This window comes from Pseudopipra pipra, chromosome 7, assembly GCF_036250125.1.
Source record: "Pseudopipra pipra isolate bDixPip1 chromosome 7, bDixPip1.hap1, whole genome shotgun sequence".
Classification (NCBI taxonomy): domain Eukaryota; kingdom Metazoa; phylum Chordata; class Aves; order Passeriformes; family Pipridae; genus Pseudopipra; species Pseudopipra pipra.
Genome location: NC_087555.1, coordinates 5,552,178 through 5,574,904, shown reverse-complemented (window position 1 = coordinate 5,574,904; position 22,727 = coordinate 5,552,178). Strand labels below are relative to the sequence as shown.

The 22,727-nt window shown below is 43.2% G+C and overlaps 1 long non-coding RNA gene across 1 annotated transcript; it reads right to left on the bottom strand.

The window, feature by feature from the left end:
• Positions 1-1,474: 1,474 nt before the first annotated feature.
• Positions 1,475-22,603, bottom strand: LOC135417596 (uncharacterized). The gene is made up of 3 exons (XR_010432124.1): positions 22,521-22,603; positions 2,279-2,435; positions 1,475-1,585 (listed from the first exon to the last, which is right to left on the bottom strand). It is a non-coding gene; the product is annotated as an uncharacterized LOC135417596 (long non-coding RNA).
• Positions 22,604-22,727: the final 124 nt, after the last annotated feature.

The following is a 22,727-nucleotide window of genomic DNA, read 5'->3' as shown; positions in this document are numbered from 1 at the left end:
AAGAAAAAAAAATCACATCAGAAAAGAACCTGTAGACACATAAGACACATAACCACGAATGCTAAGAAGAAAAAGTAGGTGAAGAGTGGGATGGAGAAGCTGTAACTGTATTTCTCCCTGCTTAAGAAGACTCACTAATGTCTGATTCAAAAAACTTGAAGTCAACAAGAATCTTTGCACTGTCTACAGGAAGCTCTGAATCAGAATTTCTTTTGGGAAGAAGGGGGAGAATTGCAGTGATCAAGAGCTTTCTCTGAAGTGAAACAATTACTTGAACACAAGAGCTAGAGGTAATGAAAGGACGAATGATGATGCACTGCTCAGGGAGACATATACACGTACCCTGTGCAATGTGTTGTGAAGGAGTCACCTTCCTTCCAGGTTGTTTGGGTGTTTTTGCTTTATTCTGATTCCTTTTCAAAAGTTCATTTGCAGGAGAGTAAAATAAATTCTGAAAAAAACCTGTCAGCTGTGTATGTGGAAAATTTGTCCATCCAATAAGTCCAAAAGCTAGTCAAACATCACCTTCTAGTTATTTATAATGTTGCAAATATTGACTAAAATATATATTTATTCATACTGATTTTAGTCTGAATTGATGCTCACACGTCTGCTTTACCCTCTTCAGAGGAACACAATGTCAATCACTTTGAGAGGAACGGAGTAAGCACAGTCCTAAACAAACAGACCAATTCTAACAGTGTCAAATGAGGCTGATGGAGAGGAGTTTGTGAGTTTTGTATCAAAGACCCTGGGAAATGTCTCAGGAGTCTTTATTACCCCCATTACAGCAGCACAGATGGATCTGTGAGATGGAAGGCCATGAACAAAATGCACATAAATACTGTGGAGCTGCCCGAGGTCATGGAATAACTCACAGCATTCTTACCAGACCTGCCAGGTTTACCATATATTTCTCCATCCCTCCTATATGAAATTCCTTTGAATTGTATCTATTGAATGTCGGGACCAGAATGCCTATATGAAAACTGACCCTCCTGGCTGGTAGTTTTGCATTCACTTAGTCTTCCTTTCAGACAATTATGGCCCCAAATTGGAAAGATCAGAAGAAACTGCTTGAAGATTTCGGCCCATTTGTTTAAAGGTAAAGGGTAAGATCAGTGGAAACTCGCTTCCAGTGTTTAACTAGGGGGCCTCATGATCTGTGAGCATGCAACATCATTTGCCAATATTATTTGCACTCCATCCTTCTGCAATAAAAAGGTGAACTTCATCCTTCAACGCCAAGAGCATGGAGAATAGCAGGACTGCCTCTCATTTACAACCTTTTAGCTGCCTGCCCTACTTGTCACCTCACAAAGTTCTCTTCTACGACTGACCCAGCGAAGCCTGCCCTGAGCACTGCACAGCTATAATGCTGATCTCACGAGTCTCAGCGTTCAGGGCTGCTGGAAGAAGACTGTGGGATTCAGAAGGAAATTCTGCTCAGAAAAACAGATGGACTCACCTCTGCTTGAGGGCATGGAAGGCACATCCTCATGTCTGAGTAGCTCAACACACCATGCTGTGATATAAATCCTCTTGCTCACCACCACCCAGGATCAGAAACTCCAGACATGAGCACCTGGCAGAAAAAGAATTAAGCAGTGCATAGAAGCTAATTGATCAACTATTTAAAAAGCTTAAACTCTTTAAAGGGATAAAAACACATGTACTTTCATTGGTGTCATGATGCTGTTACTGTTTCATGTCTGCAACACTCCAAGTCTGCATGGACCCACAGACACATTTTTTGCTGCCCCAATGTCTGGCAAAATCAGGTTTGGCAAAGTCACGCTGAAGTCTCTGATTTTTTTCCACCTTGCCAAATTAGAGAACTCATGGGTTAAGAGGAAACCTCCCAGTTGTCCAAATACAAAAAAGGCCAAGACCACAGCAGTGCAAAAAGAACAAAACAACCACCACCCACCTTGTCCCAGACTTTAGCCACCAGCCAGCCTGTTTTCTAATGTATGAAGAGATTCTTTTGAATGACCAGCTGAGCCAGATATGAAATAATGACCACAAGGCTATTTTTCTGCTAATTCCCTTACTCATTTACATTCCTTCTCCTTACCATTTCTTCCTCTTGGTTATTCTGATATGTTTTTCAAATGTGTCATAATAAGCAACATTTTCTCTATGATAACCTCCTCTATGCTCCTACTTTTTTTTTCTGTCTTCTCTGCCCTGTTATACTTTATAAGGGAAGGATTTTCCTGAAACCATTATCCAGAACTAATAATCTAGAAACTTAAATGTTTTTAAGAACACTTACCTCCTCCAGGGTGCGGGAGATTCTCATATTATTGAGGGACAGAGGTTATCCTGAACACAAACAAAACAAAATAGTCTATTGAAGACCATGCTGATTTTCCTCAATTTCCATGCGCCCCTTCTCCAGTATGTTTCCTTTTTCCTGGCACCCTGTGGCACTGGAAGGAGGGAAGCTGGTATGAGAGGCATGAAAGAATCAAACAGTATTACCCACCTCAAGTTCAAGCAAAACCTTTGCCAGGCTCTCGCTCTCACTGCAGGGCAGTTACAGCTCTGCAACTTGCCCATTTCAGAAAGGACTGGCAGGTTACAAACCCACTCAAGACATCAGTCTGAGCCACTTTCCAATGTCTGACAGAGAAAGAAATCAAGACACATTGCTTTCACCTTCCCTCCTTGAGATGGAGGTAACGCCATCTCTGTCTCTCTCCCCACCCCAAGAAATAATAACATTTCCAAACCCAGACAATGACAGACTATAAATGTAGATTCAGCACCTTTTGGGATGTATCTTGACTTACACATCAGCATAATGGTATTCCTCCTCTAAGGAAAAGATTCTGATAGCCCAGATCAACCTATTCACAAAGGTGAAGAGAACTTCCTTTTAAGCCCTTTAACAAAATTATCTCAGTCATCAGAAGATCAGCAGCAGAAATTGGTTTGTGACTTGCAAATTTGCAGAGTCTGCTTTTTTTTTGGCATGTGTGGTTTGCTTTAAACCTCACTTATATAATGCTTATTTATCACAGCCACATGAGCTAATTCATGTATATGTATTTAGTATAAAAGCATTTGAATTAATGTTCCCGGCTTGTTTACTTTGAAGGACTGAATGCCCCCTCAGGAAGACATATTGATCTTAAAGGAGGCTCTTCTCTGATGAACACTGGTTCTTGCAATATTTATGGCATCTGAAGCCTTTTCTCTACTCTTGATCTTTTGAAAAGAGATCCCAAAGGAGGGTGACAGAGCTCAGCGAGTGGAGGAGGGAGAAGTACAAGAGGGGTCCCTTTGCTCTCAGTACAACGTCAAAATGTAAACAGGAAGGTGATCAAGGACTACAGTAGTTTCTAAATTAAGTATTTAACATGTATATTAATGAATATAAGAAGAAAAAAACCCATTGAGCCAACTTTACAAAGAGTGCTAGGAAGGAAAAAAAAATCTGCACCTTTGCTCAGTTTTGAAGCTCAGTTCTGCTAATTTAGGGCATATCAGCTGTGATTTTGAGGCCAGCCAAAAGAACTGATGTAAATGGAAACATCAGAAAGCAGCCCCTTCACAGTCTAGCACTTGCCATCATTTTAATTACTCCACGTGGACAGATTTATTATTAAAAATAAAATATTAAATACTTTTCTGGTTTCTTCAGAACTGAGATTGCACTGAGACACTGAGGAGTGCACACTTGACATCCATGTGATTTTCTCCCTCCTCCTCTACCCTGAAGGGAAATTGTTGTTCCTGTTTGGGTTTTTTTCCATAGCATAGTAAGGACATAGTAAGGTCCAAGGACTAGACCCAGCACTCCAAAGTCTGAATCAAAATAGGTCACTGATACATTATTTTGTCCATAATCATTTATTCTCTATAGCATTCTGCTTCCTCACCATAAACTGAGGTAATTTCTTCTCCTTTCTATCCCTGGGCTAGTTGTAAATATCACCAGGAGCAGGACTCTTAGCTCCACAAGGAGCAAAGGCCAAGGCAGAATGCAAACAGTTTTGCTGCTGGTGTGGTCCCCACTGCCTGGGGAATGTGCTTCCATGCTTTTAACTTGCTTTATCCCGTGCTGTATGCAGTAGGGCTAGCCCACCTCAACCTACAAGTTATCTAGGAATATACCTGTGTAACAATATATGCTGAGGGCAAGGTATGCTGCACTGTCACCAGCCTTTCCCTTCACATTCTGTCCCACATGGGAAGTGGGAGTACAGTTAATGAGTAGGAAAACATCTGTTTCTCCCATTTTGAAAGGATGTGCTACGATATTCTGCAAAACAGGTAATAAGCAGAGTCATTTGCACCACTCTGTTGAATGGATGAGGTGTGTGAAGCTGCCAGCTTTGAGCTGTGCCTGCCTCCTCCCATCCCTTAATTTAGAATTTATTTTGTCAGGAAAATCCTTGCTAACCTCAGAAGCCAAGGCTGAGCCATGGCTGGGAAAAGATGAGGCCAGGGGCCAGAGTTACACTGTAAAAGACACAGTTTTCAATTAGAGGGCTTTGTTGCACCTGGCTGAAAAAGAATTTGATGGCAGATTTCAACAAAACAAATTATTCATAGGTGTAATCTGATGGAAAAAGAAAATATTCAGGAAAAAATATTAAGAAAAGGATTTTAAAAGCATTAGCTTCAAAAGATGTCTGGGAAGTTTGATTCCTCAAAAGTGACCTGCATCTGACTCTTCCTTCCAGGAACAGAGGATGCACACAAATGGGGTGTCCAAAGAGGACAGTAAGGGGATGATGGAGGCTTTGAAGATCAAGTGCAGAATAAAGATAATGACAGCCCCTTCCCAACCAACACCAAGGAGATATACCTGATTGCTACATTAAGGTGAGCTACCCAAAACAAAATTCTCCCAATATCTTACCCAGTGGAATGAATTGACTCAAGGTACTTCAGTGGCCAATGGCAAAAACTTTTTAAGAAGCTGTTAGAAAACCCATTAGACCCATTAGTGTGTGACTGCAACTTGTGTGCACTCACAGCAGTATATATCCTCAGAGCTGTCAGTTGTCTCAAGCTGCATCCTGCAGCTCTGCATTTCTACAGCTCCCCCCACCAAGACCCACCAAGGGGGCTGTAACACTCATATCCAAATTCTCTGTCTGAAACGACCCTCTCAACTGGGCAAAACGGTCCAGGTCTCTGTGGCTGCAGATCAAGGATGGGGTGGGAAAAACCAGAAGCTGTAGGGGCAAAGCCTGATGCCTGTCCAATTCAGCACCAGCACTCTCCCTGATTTTGACAGAGCTGGGATTGCTGCATTCATTTTGTTTCGATGTCAAGATGAGGAGGAGTGTTGAGATGTGCTGTCAAGAATTCTACTTGAAGAATTAAAATAGCCCGTTTCAGGTTAGCTTTTGTTTGGTTACTTGTTGCTTCTTGTCAGCAAAGGACCTCTCTGGGCTGGTACAAAGCACTTCCCTGGCTTAGTCACATGCAAGACAGATATCAGAGCACTTCTCTCATCAAAATATTTGCTTTAAGGGGAGATCAGAAAACTGAAACACAGCAGACGTTTAACAGGAGAGATGGGAAAAGTAGTGTTTACCAAGTACTTCAGCACTGGAGAGATAAACGGATATTTGAGCTCATTTCACTACGTACTGTTATTAGTTATATGAAATTAGACTGTCAAATACAGTTTTATAAAATGCAAGGTGAACGCGAGAGGGCAAGAAGGAGAACGAACACACAGGGGACGAATCACTGTCACTCACAAAGGAGTGCCTGGCAGACTAAGAATTAAGTTCACTCCTCAGGGCAAGCCATCCCCAGCTGTTATAAATACATTTTAATGCCCCTGTCAACGTATGGCAAGAAAGAGCCAGCATTCCCCAACACAGTGTGTCAGGTGTTCTCTGTCATTCAGAGAGCTTGAAAGAGCCACATTTAGATTGCAGTTTTGTCACTTCTCTAGCAGTGCAAAGGCAGCTTTTCTGCTGGTTGGATGGAGCAGGCAGTGATTCTGAAGCACAGCCAGGCACAGGCTGCTGCCCTGCTCCACCCCTCAGGAAGCAGTGATAGCTGGTCACGGGGGTTGGTGCCCGCTGCTGCCACGCTCACCTTTGCATCATTCCTGCAAACAGGGAGTTTGTTGGACTCCGTCAGTCCCACGCTAGGTTGTATTGCAAAATTGTCAATTAACAGGCTGCTTGGCTTTTCTTCAGGGGACTGACAGGGCAGGGGGACTCTGGCCATGTTTGGGTGTCAGGGGAGAGCAGCCCCTCCCCTCTGGCTGACAGGAGACCTTGCTCAACCTCACACTGGGAGGTCTTGCTTCCTGGTAGAGCCATCTCTGAGGGTTTAGGTGAGATCAGACCTCAAGTCCAGAGCAGAAAGCAACAATGGTCCCAGTCCTCAGAGTATGGAATTACCTCCCTTTTCCCATTAGCCCAGGTCCTTCTGCCTTCCCTAAGCTGTAGCTTTGCTACAAATAACTTTGGAAGCACTGTGAGTCTGACTGGAGCCAGTTTTCTGCTAAAGCTACAGCTTTACCTTTTGTTTCTGAAGAGCCCTGCAGCACTTTCTTCAGAAACTAATGCCAACAGGGACTTTTCCCCTTGCTGTCAGACAGCTGACAGTGCTACAGCTGCCAGCCCTAAACATCATCTCCAGTAAAATCAGAACCATTGCTGGGGCTCCTGCCAGGCTCCCATATTGTCTACATTTGAGATGAGCAGCTCTCAGATACAGTTCCATCAACCCAAGAGGACTGCAATCACATTCCACCTTGTAAATGCACTTTTGGCTTTCTGCTGCCTTTCAATTCCCTCTGAAACACGAGTTTGGTCCCAGTGATCTCTGAGCAGGTGGGGAATACGTGGTAGTTAGCACACAGGAAACCAAGCAGATATAGCCACGAACAAGCAACACAAAGGGGAGGCTCCAAAAGAGGATCTCATTTCAAATGAAAGCATTTTAATGAGACAAATGGGCTACTGTGAGGCAGCCTGCAGCCACTGCTCACCAAAAGAGACAGGCTTACAGGACAAGACAGGTTTTGTGCTTTCCCTTTGGGCTCAAGTCAATAGTTTGCTCTCTTCCTGGCACCAGGCCAGTGGAGGACACTGCACACCCCACCCTGTACCCCCCAGTCGTACCAGTGCAACAGCTTGCAAACTTTGCTTTAGCCAGAACACTAAAACAAAAACACAAAATCACCAAGCCTCTGAAAGTCACCAAAACCCTTCTCCACCGCAGTGACTGGAGAGTATGGTCCCACAATTACTCAGATGACAACAAGCAGGAGGTGGCAAACTCCATTTGTACTGCAAGACAGAGCTAACATCAGCATGTGGCACAGTCTCAGAGCCACAGCCCATTCCCTGGCAGATGTTGCCAAGGTCCCACTATGTCCCTGCTGAGGATGATAGAAGTGTGCTTGCTACTCTTGCATTGCTATTCCTGTTGCTTTGCTGACATGAATATCAGACCTGGTACAAACTGGCATCACCTGCTTCAAGCCAACAGAGAAGATCAGCAACTCTACCAGGTACTGACCTGATCCACAGCAATGCCAGGGCTGAGGGACAGAGTCATCCTTTTGAAAGAGAAAGGCTTTGTTTCTATGATTTGTTTCCTTCTCCTTTTGTTTCTAAATGGCTCTTGGTTGCCTGCAATCGTCTCAGCAATAGCTCATGTCCTGTAACATGCCAAGCCACTGCAAAACATCTTGGGGAGAGATATTTCACTCAGCTCAGCAGCCCTTAAAGGGAAGTGTCTGCTGTCAGGCGTGTGTGCTCATCACCTGTTGATGCATGGGCCTGTCTGAGCGCAGACTGCAGCTCCGCACACAGCCCCTGCAAGAGACAGATTTTATCAGCATTACTGGTGAGGCAGTTCTGTAAAAGCTATGGGATCCCATATTTCTGGAAGCACATGCATGCCATTTACAAACTTACAGCACCACAACACAGATTAGTTAATCCATCATTTCCTGGGAGAGGAAGGCGGCTGCTATGGCACAGGGAGGTTTCAGTTGGGTGAGACCTGGGCATTATCTATAGCAGTAGCTGCTTCAGAGAACACACCCTGCTGTCTGAACTTCAGCTAGAAGGAAACTTGCATCCCCAAAACCTGAGGCCTCATCCTGTCCCATCTTTACCTACACACAGCCAAAGACTTCCACCACAAATGCCACACGAGTAATTCCACTTACAGATACTTGAGACTCAGAGATCAGTCTCAACAGTTGGCCTTATCCTCCTACATTTGGGGACACAGGACCAAAGTAACATTTTACAAAACAGAGTCTTCCCTGTTTTCAACCATGTGCCATTTTACTGACATAGAAACACAGAAGCATTCAGGTTGCAAAAACTTCTAAGCCCATTGAGTCCAATCATTAGCCCAGCCAAAACTAATAACAAACTCACGAAAATAAAGTAGAGTATGGTCTAAAAATACTTGCTGCTAGTACCTATAATGAAATACTGACAAGATAAAACTGAAGATATTTTTATTAGAAAATATTACTGAGTTTTTATGAGGACAGTGTCTAGCAGCTTTAGTTAGGGCAGGACTCAGTTCACAGAATGTATGTTACACAGGGTACATAAATTCCCACTGCAGTCAATATCTTTAGAGGTACAGCCTGAAGGGTTTGCCAAAGAAAGCCTGTTGTTCAGTGCTGCAGAGGACCTGCTGACCAGGGCAGTACACATTCTGTCATGCATGTGTGACAGTTTATATCAGAGCTCCTGGCTCCTGAAGCACTGATTGGTATGGCCTTTCAATATTAAGAGACCTGGGCTGCAGTGTGTCAGACCAGCCTGGGAGTTATTGGATGAGCAAAGGCACAATGCTGCAGGACATTAAAAGGCAAATCATAAAAACAAAAAAAAAAATAGGATCACTTTAAAGCCTTACAATGAAAATGGTCAAATAAAAGAGGTTCAGAAGAGACTGCTGCTTTGTTCTAAACCAAGTCTGAAATTAGGTAGAATTTGTCAGGCAGCTTTTGGGTCAGAGATTCAATAAATGCTGGCAGCTTTTGGGTCAGAGATTCAATAAATGCTGATGTAGTTGTTATAGCAGGTCTCTCATCTATTGTTCAGAATAGAAAACATAAACTTATTTACAGTTTATCTTTTCCCCTGATTTGTGTTTTTTTTCATTGCTTTTGTCTTTGCTTCAAACAATTAAATGATGCTATAGATAGTGCTCTCCTGATACAGGTACCCCACAGCCAGAGTGGTGGTACTCTGACCTCTGCAAAAACAAGCCATTGCATTTTATGGCACAGAGTGCTCATCAGCTCATGCCAGCAAGGGGCAGTGACACGTTTGGGTGACAGGAATTGCCCTTAAAACAGTCATAACTACCTGGGGAAGGAGGGCAGGAGGTAACAAGAAAGGGTGAAAATGTGTAAGAAGACAAATTTATAGCTTTCCCCAGCAAGTAACATCATATCTCTAACAGCTAATGATCTGCTTGCTGTTTTCTTGTGCTGGAGTTACATCTCTAGTGGGATAAGAAATGATCTCTACCACTTAGTAAGCAGTATTTTTAAATTGTGAGCTCCTCTGTCTCATTTCATAGCCAAGCAAATAGAAGCTCTAGAGTGAGATTTTTCACTATCACCTCTCTGCTCTTTGTAGCAAAGTGACAGCTGATCCCTGATCTATGCATGGCTGCTTCTGAAATACTTCAGTGCCTAAATGTCTGTGCAGGATGAGGATAGGAAGGAGCATATTCAACTGCATAGCAAGGTGAAGTGCTATCTGAAAGGAATATTAATTTGGCCAAGAATATTTCAGGTAACAGGGATTCCACAATGACTTCTAATGTTCATACAGGAAGAGTCGCCCTTTAATTTCAAGGACCTGTTCAAGATACTTCTTGGCAGTAAAGTGTATGAAACTCACTCCAGGTAGGATAATTCCCTTGCCAGGACCCAGATTTCAGGGAACCCGGGTCTGCTGAGACACCCAGACCTTTGCTCATGAAGTTTGGCACACTGGGACAGAGCACAGGTATGCACTGGTCCCTGTTAGCCCTAGTCTATCTCATAAAGTGCACTGCTCCAGAACAAGGTGACATGGGCACCACACTGGCCCTTGGCATCTCTGGATAGCCACGCTGGCCAGGGAGAGTGGAGGTGGGGAGGGAATAAAGCCATCCAGAGCCTGCTGCCAATCATCTTATATCCTCAAGTGTGAGGTTTAATTGTCCATGTCATTAACTAGCTTGCTTCAAAAGTAGTGTTTAACAGACACCATAAAAGATAATCATACAAGCTTATTCTCTTCTGGTTAGATGGAAAAAGAAAAGGTTAACTGGGTAGAAATTAATAAACAGAAAACAAAACACAATACAACCATGACCTAGAAGCAAGGAGGTAAAACCAAATGCAGTCCTGTGTTGGAAAAGGTGGTTTTGGAACAAAATTAATCAGTTTAAACTGATAGGTTTAAATTAATATGTTTGGAACAAATATTTAAATTAATACTCAAATTCTTTTAACCCATTCTTAAATAAATTGCAAGAGTTTTTCAAAACAAGGAGCTGTGAATATTGGTAATATAGATAAACATGTTTCCAACAAGAAACCTCTGTGGGTGTGTTCATCCTGGGCAGTGTGTTTTGTGGTACCTTTAAATATGAAGAAAGCAGCTCCTTTTACTCTCCTGACTCGCACAATCCATCAGTGTCTTTGCAGCCCCAAGTCCCTGTGGGTTTCTACCACAGCTCATTTCCCATGACACCAGTTACTGCTTCAAATGCGCCATCAAGAATGAAAAATGAAAAAAGAAATTGAATTTGCCAGGGCTCCTCATGCCAGACAAAAGAATGGGAAAGAGGAAGGGAAAACCATTAGTAAACTTTGTCCATTGCTAGGACATTTGCTGGGGGAGAGAGGACCCAAGATGTCTCTTTTTATTTCCTTGGGAAGGAGGGAGTTAAGGGGGAGGCTGAGAGCTGGTGCTGGTGCCAGACACCATGTGGAAGGGGATCCCTGCTACCATCAGGTTGGACTTACTTCTGCACTGCCTTTCCAATGCCCCTGACATTTCCTTCCCGCAGAGACAGAACCAAACCACATGAGAAGGGGTCAAATTAAATTATGGGGTGACTTCTGAAACATGAATTCATCACAAGACTTTAGCAGCATATCTCCATGTCTCAACCATAGAATCATAGAAGCACAGAATCGTAGAATCACAGATTCATAGAATGGCCTGGGTTGAAAGGGATCTTAAAGACTATCTCATTACTCCACCCTTCCATGGGCAAGAGCAACTTCCACTAGACCAGGTTGCTCAGAGCCCCATCCAGCCTGGCCTTGAACACTGCCAGGGATGAGGAATCCACAACTTCTCTGGGCAACCTATTCCAGTGCCTCATCACCCTCACAGGGAAGAATTTTTTTGTAATATCTAATCTAAACCTACTGTTTGTCAGTTTGAATCCATTCCCCCTTGTCCAGTCACTCCATGTTTTATAAAAAGTTCCTCTCCATCTTTCTTGAAGCCCCTTCATGTACTGGAAAGCTGCAATTAGGTCACCTTGGAGCCTTCTCTTTTCCAGGCTGAACAATCCCAATTCTCTTAGTTTTTCTTCCTAATGGGAGCAAAGACTGCCTTGAAATAAAGATAAAACCCAACAGCACAACTTGTGACAGAAAACAATGAAAATTGGGTAATGATCAATCAGGAAACTATCCAAAGGAAAATGAGAAAGAGAAGGATTTGGAGAAGCAGACAAATCTCAGCTGATTTATTAGTAGAAGGTGTCTCTGCCCACGTGCTGGAGAGTTGCAAGAGTGTTGGAACTAGATGAGGTCCCTTCCAATTCAAACTATTCTATCACTCATGCCATAGGTTCAAAAGTGCCTTTAGTCTGAGCCAGAAGCAAAAAGAAATGGAAAAAAACCCCTTAGCAGTATACAAGAGGAAAGCAAAAAAAGCAATCTGGTACATCAAGTCTGTCCCACCTTATTTCAGGCAACTCCAGACATGACAGAGGGTTAGGCCTGCTTACCCATGGTCGCATTAGATACCTAGAAAAGACTCCATCCCTTCCCAGCTCAGCCTTTATAATAAGAATTTAAAGTCTATTTCCTCTGCACTGTTCTTCAGTCCCTATACACAACTCAGTACGGTGAAGAAAAACATCACTTCTCTGAAACCTGCAGCCCTTAAGATGTACCAAATGATGTATCAAACAACAGTGACACCTTAAAATCACAACTGACTTCTGAAAGCGTTGGCTCCTATTTATGGAAGGCAATTCCTTTCCTGAAAGTATCCTGTTTAGAAAATTAACAGTTTTTCCTCCCTTTTCTTGATACTTGTGACAGAACAACCTCCAGACCTCAATTACTCTGTATCTGGTGTGCTAATCCCCTCTGATACACCACGTTGTTGTCACTGTGAAACCAGGAACTAGATGACTGAAACTAGGAAACAGGTACTAGGTGAAAACACGAACCTCTGGCTATTTGGGATTATGTACTCTAAAGCAGAACTTGAATTATTGTTCTATTGCATTTATTCACAAGTCCATACAATGTTTCTATACTTACTTCAAAACCACTTAAGCAATGTGCTTCAGAGAACTTACACTCACTGTCACAGCTGAGACCACAGGTCACTGTGGCTGAAGCTGTAGATATCAAAACTCCAAGAGTGGAGTCAATAGACTGGCCAATGTGGAAATGGACAACTTACTCAGCAGATCTGTGCCTCCTGGTAAGGGACATTTCCTTTCTTGAATGCCTCCTTTGCAGTCAGTTTACATGGTGGTGGTGACTTCACAGACACTAGTGAACACAAGAGCAGTATCCTCGTATTTTCCATGCTGATGTTTTCCACAGTGATATTTTCCCTGGTGGGAGCAACTGTGCTACAAGAGCAGCTACAGGGGAACAGCAGTTTCTCCACAATCCCAGTATCCTGGTTTCATGTGGGCAGAAAGCACTTAGTGTCCATCAGGAGAAGAGCTGTCTGCAGATGGGAACAAAAGGGTAACAGCCCAGGTCCTGCAAGACAAGGACTTTCATCCAGAAACTTTCACAGCCCGTCAGTGAGAAAGAAAGGGAACATCTTGTGAAAAGACTCAAACTGATCTGCACAGGAGATGTTTCTGCTACCTCCTTACTATGAAATATATGGCCATAAAGGAGCACAAGTAAGAAACTACATGGTATCTAAGTCTTGACACGAAAAGACAAGGAGTCTCCATCTCAAGCTGAGGGGAAGTGAAGGCTGAGAAGAAATGTTCTGACTTACTGTTTTCATCTGTTTACATCTACCCCCATCAGTCAAGACCTTCTGAAGATGTTGTTTTTCTGGGAAGAGTGCACTTTTCAGACTAAGACCATAATAAATGCTGTAATTCTCACATCACCCTTCCCCAGTGCAGGGTACTGCCTGTTCACTGTTAGGACATGTGCCACAGCTTCTGCATCTGAAGAGCCTTCACTCTCCACAGTTTTTCTTTTACAGAAGCAAGAACCAGCACCAGGTAGATAAGCACTTCATTTCATGACATAAGTAAGAACCTAAAGCAACCAGACCAGTTTTCCCATTAAATGCATATTGCCCCCATGAGGCTAAAAGGAAGGCCTGGGTGTGAATGTATTGTTGACAGGAATCCATTTGCAGATGCATCAATTATTATGACTGCAATAAATCATTTACAGAGTGCTGTAAATTCCAAACAAAGTTGAGCAAACACAAGACTTCATCATCACCCATTTCTCTTACAGCTAGAGCTGGGCTGGGGAGAAGTGCCTATCTTAAACAGGATTGATTGGAGGTTTGTACTCAGGGAACTGTACTCTGAAAAAGGACTAAACTTTGTAAAATGAAGGGTAAATCAAGGTTAAATTCAGGCAGCTCCAGGGCTGCAGTGTTAACTGGCAGCAACAGCAGGAGTTGGCAATTTACAGCTGGCTTGGGAATGCCCCCACAATGGGGGGAGGTCCAAACACATCTCTTCTGCCATAGACTTATGTGTGCAGAACAGGTTCTGACACCTCTGGAGATGATCAGGAAATGGCCCATGGCATCTTCTGCCTGGCCCTGGAGTGTCACTGTGCTGACCAGTGGCTATGCTCAAATCACCTGGGTAGGGACACCTCCAGCCAGTGGGTCCACCAATTTTTTTGTTTGTCCACCAATATTAGGACTCAGAATTTCTCATTACATATTTTCAGAAACAAAACTTGGGACAGATCCTGTGAATGACGCTGTGTGAAGGTTTCACAGGCACTCATTAAGTCACCTGCTAAACAGGGGTGAGCACCTACCCCAGGTACTGTGAGCTATGCAGTGAAATGCTGCAGTCAGCTAACATGAGGGCAGATCCTGCACCCGAGTGCTCCTCAGCTGAAGTCTGATCCAACTGGTGGGACCCAGTGCCATGACCAAGCTTTACAGACTTTGGGAGCTTCTACAGCTCAGTCATTACTTTGTAAATCCCTTCCTTACAAATAAATAGATAATTAAAGTAATAAATAGATGGCACTGACACAAGAGAGCAGCAAAATCAGCTCACCTATTTAAATCATCTGCTGTTTGGGATTTATTTTCTCTGCCAGAATATTACTTTGAGTCCCATGGTTCGCTTCCCTTTTTTTTCAGGACCAAAAACCTGTTACTGTTTTCTCTGAGAGTCTGAGTGCTGCTGAGTCCTTTATCTGAGCCAGAAACTATTAGTCATTTGGGACTAATTTCTGTCAGAGTTTTATTCGCTGCAAGACCCACAGAGGGATTTAGAGCTTTGCAGCAGGTCACAAAGGCCTCATTGATCATTTAGCCAAATCTAGGTCTCTCTGTCCCCCACCCACATTAGACCAGAATGACTCAAGTAAGATGAAAGGTGACGTGACTCTGCAGTGGATCCAGCCTCTGTCAGTGAGATTGGAGCCTGATCTCCAGGTTTGAGAGGCCATCTTGGCCCAAGAGGGAGCCCTGGGCTTGATTTCTCTTCACAGGAGCATCACTGCCAATGATGCAACAGAGCAGAATCAGGCCATTTGGAAGCAATGAAAGCTGTGATCCAAAGTCACAGGACTTGGCACTGACAATTGATCACTGAGCCAGCAGTGATTTTCCCACACAGATTTACCTTGAAAACATCCCCAGTGTGCTGGCAGGGATCTATAGAAACATGCTGATATACTCTGCAATATGCCATATATCATGTTTCTGTGCAATTTAAAGAATTGATGGATCAGCCAAGTCTCCACAGAATATTAAAAACATAAAAGAATTTATAAATATTTCACATCAAAATTCACTGTTAACAGTTCGCAAATGTCCGGATGTAGCATAATGCAGTCCACGGGTGATTCATTTTCCACAGTTTTGGGGTACATTTATCAAGCTGATTCATTTCCCAAGGATTGTGGGCAGTAATGGTTTTCTTTGGGGTCCAGTCATGGCATGTAGTCCAGCACATTCCTGGCCCTCAACCCACCCATTAGGCTTAGTCAGTGAGTTTATTACAGATAAGGGACTCCTGGGAAAGAAATGTGAGGAAGAGCAATGGAAGGGCAGGCTCTTGTGATGAACAAAGGCTACTGAAGACATCAAGAACTGATTCCCTTTCTCCCACTCATGAGAAACCTCTGCTATGCATTACTTCCATGTTGTACACATGGTCCCCTGGCAAAACTGTGACCCTTGGGCCGTGCATCCAGTCTGAGCTCCAGTTTGTCAACATGCTTCCAGCTAAAATGAGCAAGCTATGCTCTCCCAGCACAGACAACACACACTGCCTGCAAAGGGGCTGGAGGTTTCCCCACAAAGGACAACAAATAATGCTATCTCCACTAGGAAAACACAGAAGGATAACTTAATTTCTCTCTGTCTGATTCACATGAAGGCATTTGAAAGACATTTTGGGTTTCCCCCATTTTCCTTCTGTTCTGCTTGCATCTGATAGCATGTCTTTTTGCATTTTGCCAGCAGGTTTCCTTACTAGGATATTTCTAAGCTGCAATATTTGATTATTTGTGAAATTTGCCCTTCTTCCCTTGGGTTGCAGCAGCAGCAGTCTCGGGAGTATTTCACCTCCCTTTTGAAGCCATAAAATCTGCAGCCTAGTAATTCTGCCTAACTACCAATTTCAGACTCTCTGCTTCAAATGTATTAAAAGAAGCAATATTTTTATAAAACACTGTGAAAATATGTTCCCTGTATTGAGCCTTCTGGCAGATGCCTAAACATGCAGGAACCTGAAAAGCTTGCTGTAAGCTTTTTAAAATCTGGCTTTGTTTTCCCAAACTGCTCAGTTTTTCACTTACCCATACGAAGTCATCTTTTCAAATACCTACTCTTCACTGGCCCCACCTGGCACAGGATGAGGAAGTGGAGAGAGGGAACATCAGCGTCCTGGCTTGGAGATAAGCAGATCATTCAGCATCTCTGGTCTAGTTCCCCTTTTCCTGAGATCCCCCTGTGTCGCAAAGCTCAGGGAATCCTGCAGGAAAGCAGTAAACAAGGGCATTCTTACTCCTTTCCCTGACAGATTCGGGATAAAAGGTCAGACATACAGTCACCCAAATTACTCACACAAAGACCTTGAGAAAGATGTAGGCTTTACCCAGCACATACATTAACTTTGGGGTCAATATCTGTAGAAAGTAGCTGCCAGCTGCACCATGCTCAGCACCACTCCTCACTCCACCTGCCCTGAAGGTGCATTTGGGGAACCCCACTTCCAAATACCTCACAATTTAACAGAACTGTGGCAATTCTTATAATGTAAACCACTGCCAGTGTGTTTGCCTACACAGCTTGCTACTGCCTGCCAGCTGGTGGCAAAGCTCTTGGCTATCACTTGTGCAAACCTCTCCCCTGCCCTCCAGCACTCCCCTGCCCTGATCCTCAGGTTGCCTGCATCTGGGGCAGCTTAAATGGACTCCAATCATCTTACAAGTGAACAATGCACACCTATGGCAAGAGTGAGCCCATGGTCCATGTAATTATTTGTAGACAGCATTCCATCAGGCAAGATTTGGGGTACGTTTGCTGTTTGCAATCCTGTCTAAACACAAATCTTCTTATTTTCCACAAACTCTGAAATCATGTCCCTTCAAGCCTGTGGAAAAGTCTGAGTACAGAAAAGTTCTTCTCTCCAGTTCAGTCAGTGGGAACCCCTACAGCAGAAAGATGTAAGCCAAAGCCCTTGTCCATGGATTGGGAATTTTCCAATTCAGGCTCTTGTGGCTCCCACCCATCTGCACTAGGACAATAGCAGAGCCATGTTTGGCTCTGTGGCAAACTCAAATGGAGTTGGCAGAACTGGGGAAAGAGATATAATTGTGTTTCTCCAGGGAAAGTGGTCATTAGGCGGGTATTATCCGGACAGCAGTTACATAAACCGTGGCTGAATGGGCCCTATTTACAATAAGGAAAATTGCCAGAAAGTGATCAGAACATATGCGGTCTGACAAAGAGGATGCACTCGAGCAACATGAAAAGTCAATAATCTGTGAGTAAGTAGCTGTTTGATAGGTAGGAATTTTAAGCATGGATAGTGCTGGGGGAATGATTTCAAATTGAATCAAAACATCAGTTTCAAAATTTCTCAGCAGTCCCAAGCCTTGTCTAAATACACCTCATGAGCCAGGTTCAGACCTGATTTAGACTTTCTGCAAGCCCAATGTTTACATCCCCTGCCCTTTGGCATGAAACCTTTTCACAGAGGCAAAGTCCTGTCCTCACACTTTTGCTATCAAGGAGGTCATACACAGCTGAAGTCCAATTAATCCAATGTCAATTGTGACATCTCTATAATGACTTCTAACAGTCCCGAGACTCGCTTTCTCAACATCCCTTCTACACTTGCAGCCACAAAGCTCTGGATCAGCCACAGTCCAATCCCCCCAATCCCTCTTTCACATCTTGCTGGAAAAGACTGTGTGAATTACAAAAAGATAAGACACAGGATGTTTTACCTTTGATACCTGCCTTCACTGCACATTCCCCAGCACAGAACCAAGAGCAGCATTTTTCTCTGAGATAACACTTCCTAAAATAAGGCATGATAATTTTTAGCATGATCTTTGCAAATTTGTAGGCATAGACTGGGACATAAAAATCCTGGTCTACCAGAGGAGCTTAATTTAGCTTGACAGGTTTAAGATTTCACAGAATTCTCCAAGGATCTCAATTAGCTCAGTGGAACATACACAGGTTTCTGCTACTACATTCTTCATGAACTTTATAGCACCAAACCACCACAGCCATGTGTTCCTCATACCAGAGCACAACCTTATCAAGTGAAAGAAGCAGCTCCTGCAGAGTTTTTGCCATAATTTGTAACTAATGCAAGAACACAAAATGGCTGCACCTCCAGCTGTTTTCAGCTCATCACATTCCAGCACTGCATGACTGTTGTGTATTTATAATGTAATGGATTTCTGTTTCATGAACATGTTCCAAATCCCTTTGAATATGCATGAACTTGTGGTTACTGTCTGATTGACACTCCTTCTCTCTTTCCCATACAGGTTTTTACAGAGCTTTCCAACTTATTCCTCATATGAAAACTAACTCTTGATCAGCCTTGTTGCCTTTTCCTGAGCCTCCTTCCATTCTGCTATATGCTTTATCAGATGTAGAAACAGAAAGAGCTAAGGGATTCAAGGTGTGGGCCATTCATGGATTTATTCAGCACTGAGAGATGTCCCCTAATGTTCTTCCAATCCCAACAGTATTTTGGGGTTTCTGCTAAGCATTGGCCTGAAATTTTCTTGAGACTTTCCATTGCAGCCCTCATCTCTCTCTTCATCGGTAATGGCCAACTCAAAGCCCACTATTTTACATAAGATCTTAGGTTTCTTTTTTCTTCATGCCATTATGTTACACTGCGTTTTAGATACAATTTATGCTCACTCATGAACTCTCATGGAGATGTTCACAGGCTTCATCCTCTACTCTGAATAAGTTTGTAACATCAGAATAGAGGCAGGCCCTTACAAAGAGATTTGTATCCTTGCAAGACAGACATTTCAGATAAGCAAGACATGGAAGAGTTTCTTTCTGTCCACAAGATGTGTAAGTTCTAGACAGCAAAAATTAGGCAGGATGAATGCCACTGGGGGAGTCTAATCCCTGAGTCCATGAAAGTAGGCATAAGAAAGCTCCCATGAGCCCTTCTATATAATCATACAGGAAAGTGGGTCTGCAATTCCTGGCAGAACCAGATTAGTATTAGAATCAGTATTGAAGAAGGATTTTCTTATTGGCAAGAGTGCTGAGAACCATCAGAGGCAGGACAGCATCCTCTGGAGACACAGCTATTTACCTGACACTGGCTCAGTAACTACAGAACTTTCACTTCTGCACCAAAGGAATACACCTTCTGGAGGTTTAATCTCAGTCTTTTTCCTGCTCTTAAATTTAAGCCTCACATATAAGGTCTGAGAAACCTCTTCCTTGCAGATCACAAGCCATATGTCCTCTTCCCACATGATATTACCCACCTGCAATATTAAACACAGCATATGGAGGGAGATGGAGCTGTATTTTTGTGTCTCATTCCTTCATCGTGATCAGGTGTTGATATGTGCGGTCACTATCTTCATCGTGCTCATCAAACAGGCAAGACCAATTTGTTCCTAACTTCAAGCCTTACAGTACTTACAGACTGACAGACCTAACCCTAATTTCCCTGCTTGTTGTTTTCCTTCTCTGTTCAGCTGGACAAATGAACACTCCACTCCCTGAACTGAAGAGAGAAGCACATGAATTGTTCATTAGGAAATGAGTGCTCAACTGATTTCTGAGGAATGCGGAGAAGAAGAAAAGCTACAAATCTATTTGATCCTTTAATATCTGAGGAAATAATCCTCTAGGATCTCCATAACCCCAAAGAAATTAAAGGAAAGTCTCCCAAAAGGATTGAGGCCTCAAGTCAGAAACTCCATCCCCATCATGGATATTCACAGATTTATTCATATAGCACTCTAACAGAACAGGGCATACTTGTTTTTTCCTCTGGTCAGGGAGGGACTGAGATAACCTGCAAGGTTTGAGTCTGAACAAGACCCCTGAAATGGCCATTGGTACAAAGTATGATTTACAAAAACGCGCAGCTACAAAACTTCCCCCAGTCTGCATCTTTATGTATTTAATTTCCTAAGAAATCTGGTCCTGGGTGACTACTGCTCTGAATGCTACATGCTTTCCACAGCCCCTTTCCCTTTTTTAGCTGTCAGGACCAAAGGGCCACCACAGCTAAGGCACCATGCAGATGCCCCAGGGCACACCAGAGCCCACGGCCGGCTCACTGGGGTGAGGCTTGCCTGCAGAACAATTATTAATGGAGATAAGGCATAAAAAGTAAAGAAACCACTATGACCCTGGCACCCAGGTTGGATTTGCAGGATTACCAGTGAAGGGGTAGGGCAAAAAGGAAGCATAATCAAAAAAAACAGTCAGTAATACCTTTCTGCTTGTTAGCAGAGCACATTTTTGATTGTGTGACTGAACGGCAACAAACAGAGAGCCAGAGACAATAAGCACAAAGTTGTTTTCACAGAGACTCTTCTCAGATTAACCCAATCTCCCATTAGCTTGTCATTACTTTGACAAGTATCTAAGCAGCATCCCTAGGAAGTGCAGCATTATTACTGGAAGCATGCTAGAAAACAGCTCCAACCTGGAAGATGGCAGTTTTCAGAGCAGGAAATTGCACCATAACTCCACACAGGGAAAACCATGGAAGAGCTTGGAGGTGTTAGAATGGGACTGAAACACCCCAAGTTTCAGCCTTGACTTTGCAAGGGGCTTGTTCTGTGAGAGGGGATGGAGAGGTTGTCCAGGCCTTTCTGTTCTTTCCCTGTGCCTACCACAGACACGAGGGGAAGCAAGGGGAAGAAGGAGACGCTGTTTTCTGACTGGCCTGCTTTTGTACCTCAATGGCCTGAGATGTTCCAAGAAGATCCATGGAAACATCCACAAATCAGCACTATCAATCTGCTTTGAACAAGCCCCAAAGGACTCAGTGAGGCCAGCGCTGTCACAATTCAGAGTACCTGCTGCCAAGCTAGCTACTCACTACTCAGCTATAAATCTGGACCTGACACATGCATACACTGTGTTTTCCAGCTTTCTGGCTTTCTACCCTTTATTTTGTAATTCCAGAATGATTGTAAACACTTGTAATAAGAATGGCTAATAAAATACAGTTTATTAGCCAACCTTGTACAGTATTTTTACAGCCTTTTCCACTCATCACTGAGAAAAACAAATCTTTTTCAGCTGTGCTGGAGCTGGCATTGCTGCCAACCTCCCCTGGTCTCACCTGTAACGAAGTGAGTAATTAAAGTCCTTATAGGAACACCAGGGTTTTTTTATTGCCTGCCACAATCCCATCCTCTGCTCTCTGACTCAGACAGGAACTGCCACAAATGTTGTTTCCAAAATAGATCCGCACTGAAACTTGCTTTTGTCATATTAAACGACGGAAAAATTTAGGAGCTCAGCTGCTTGACAGTCCTTGTTTCCTGTCCCAGAATGCCAAGGAAAAATCCAGTGGCCCCTCAGAAGTCTGGTGGATCTAAATCCCTAGTCAGGATTGTGGAAGAGCTGCCTGTGAATCACTGTAGTTAAAATGGTAACAAGCAAATATCTGGAAGTAAGTAGCATTGGGGAAGCCTTCATTCCATAAAGTTCTGATGAATAAATTATTCTGGACTAAGCGAACTCTAAATATTTTGGTTTTATTTATGCCATGATCTTGCTTGTTCTCAGCCACTGACTGGGCTGAGCCACAAAATAGGAAGATAATAAAAAGCTTAAACCAGTGATTCAAAGGAGAATATTTCCCTTAATGGAAAACCCATGCATAGGCATCTTTAGAACAAGATGCTGTTTCGTAGCAAAGTCTGTTTTTATAAAGGTACTTGGTGAAGTCAATTATCATGACATATGGAGTTACTCTCCATGAGGTAAACATAAAACCAAATGCTTGGTGGTAAACATAAACCTCCCAAGTTTTCTTCCTCTTTCTGTCCTTTTATCCCTTTTTTTATTGTCACGTTCTAAAGTATAAATTGGTAATTTATTGAAAAAAATAATGGTAACATTTACCAAAGTGGCACTATTCGCTACCCACTTTACTGTGACAAATCTGGTTTTGGGAGATTCTTTCTTTATGTATTTTAACACAAGTATAAACAAAAATAATCCTGAAAAGATGACTAAAATTATTTTCCCTCTTTGCTCACTTTGCTTAAAAAAAGAAACACTTAAATAAAACCATGGAAAGGAATAAAGTTTCTCTGTGCAAATACACTTCCCTATCAAGTTCCCAGTGTGGCAAGCCAGCACTGCAGCCTGGAGGAGATACCCAAGGGAAAGAGATGTGCCCAGGGCACCTGGGAACCAGCCAGCAAAAAACTCATCCAAAAAACTCTGGATCCTTATCCAGAGTAACAAAAATCCCTCTGACTCCAGGTACTAGTTCAGACCATTGACCTGCTTAAGGCAGCTAAGTCATCCAAAAGATTAGTCCTTGTACTGCCACTCAAACCAGGGGACACTTACTGCTGGGTGTACAGACTGAACAGCACATCACTCCTTTGGATAATGCCAGTAGACCTTAGCACCGAGCAGGGAAGGTGAAGCACAATTCACATACCTGAAAAAGAAAAATAATCCTTCCTTAGGGTGTAAAGTGAGCCATGTGCTTATGGGCCATGTGAAAAAACCACTGAGCAGCAGCTCTGGTCAGACAGCCCAGGTGAGCTGGTT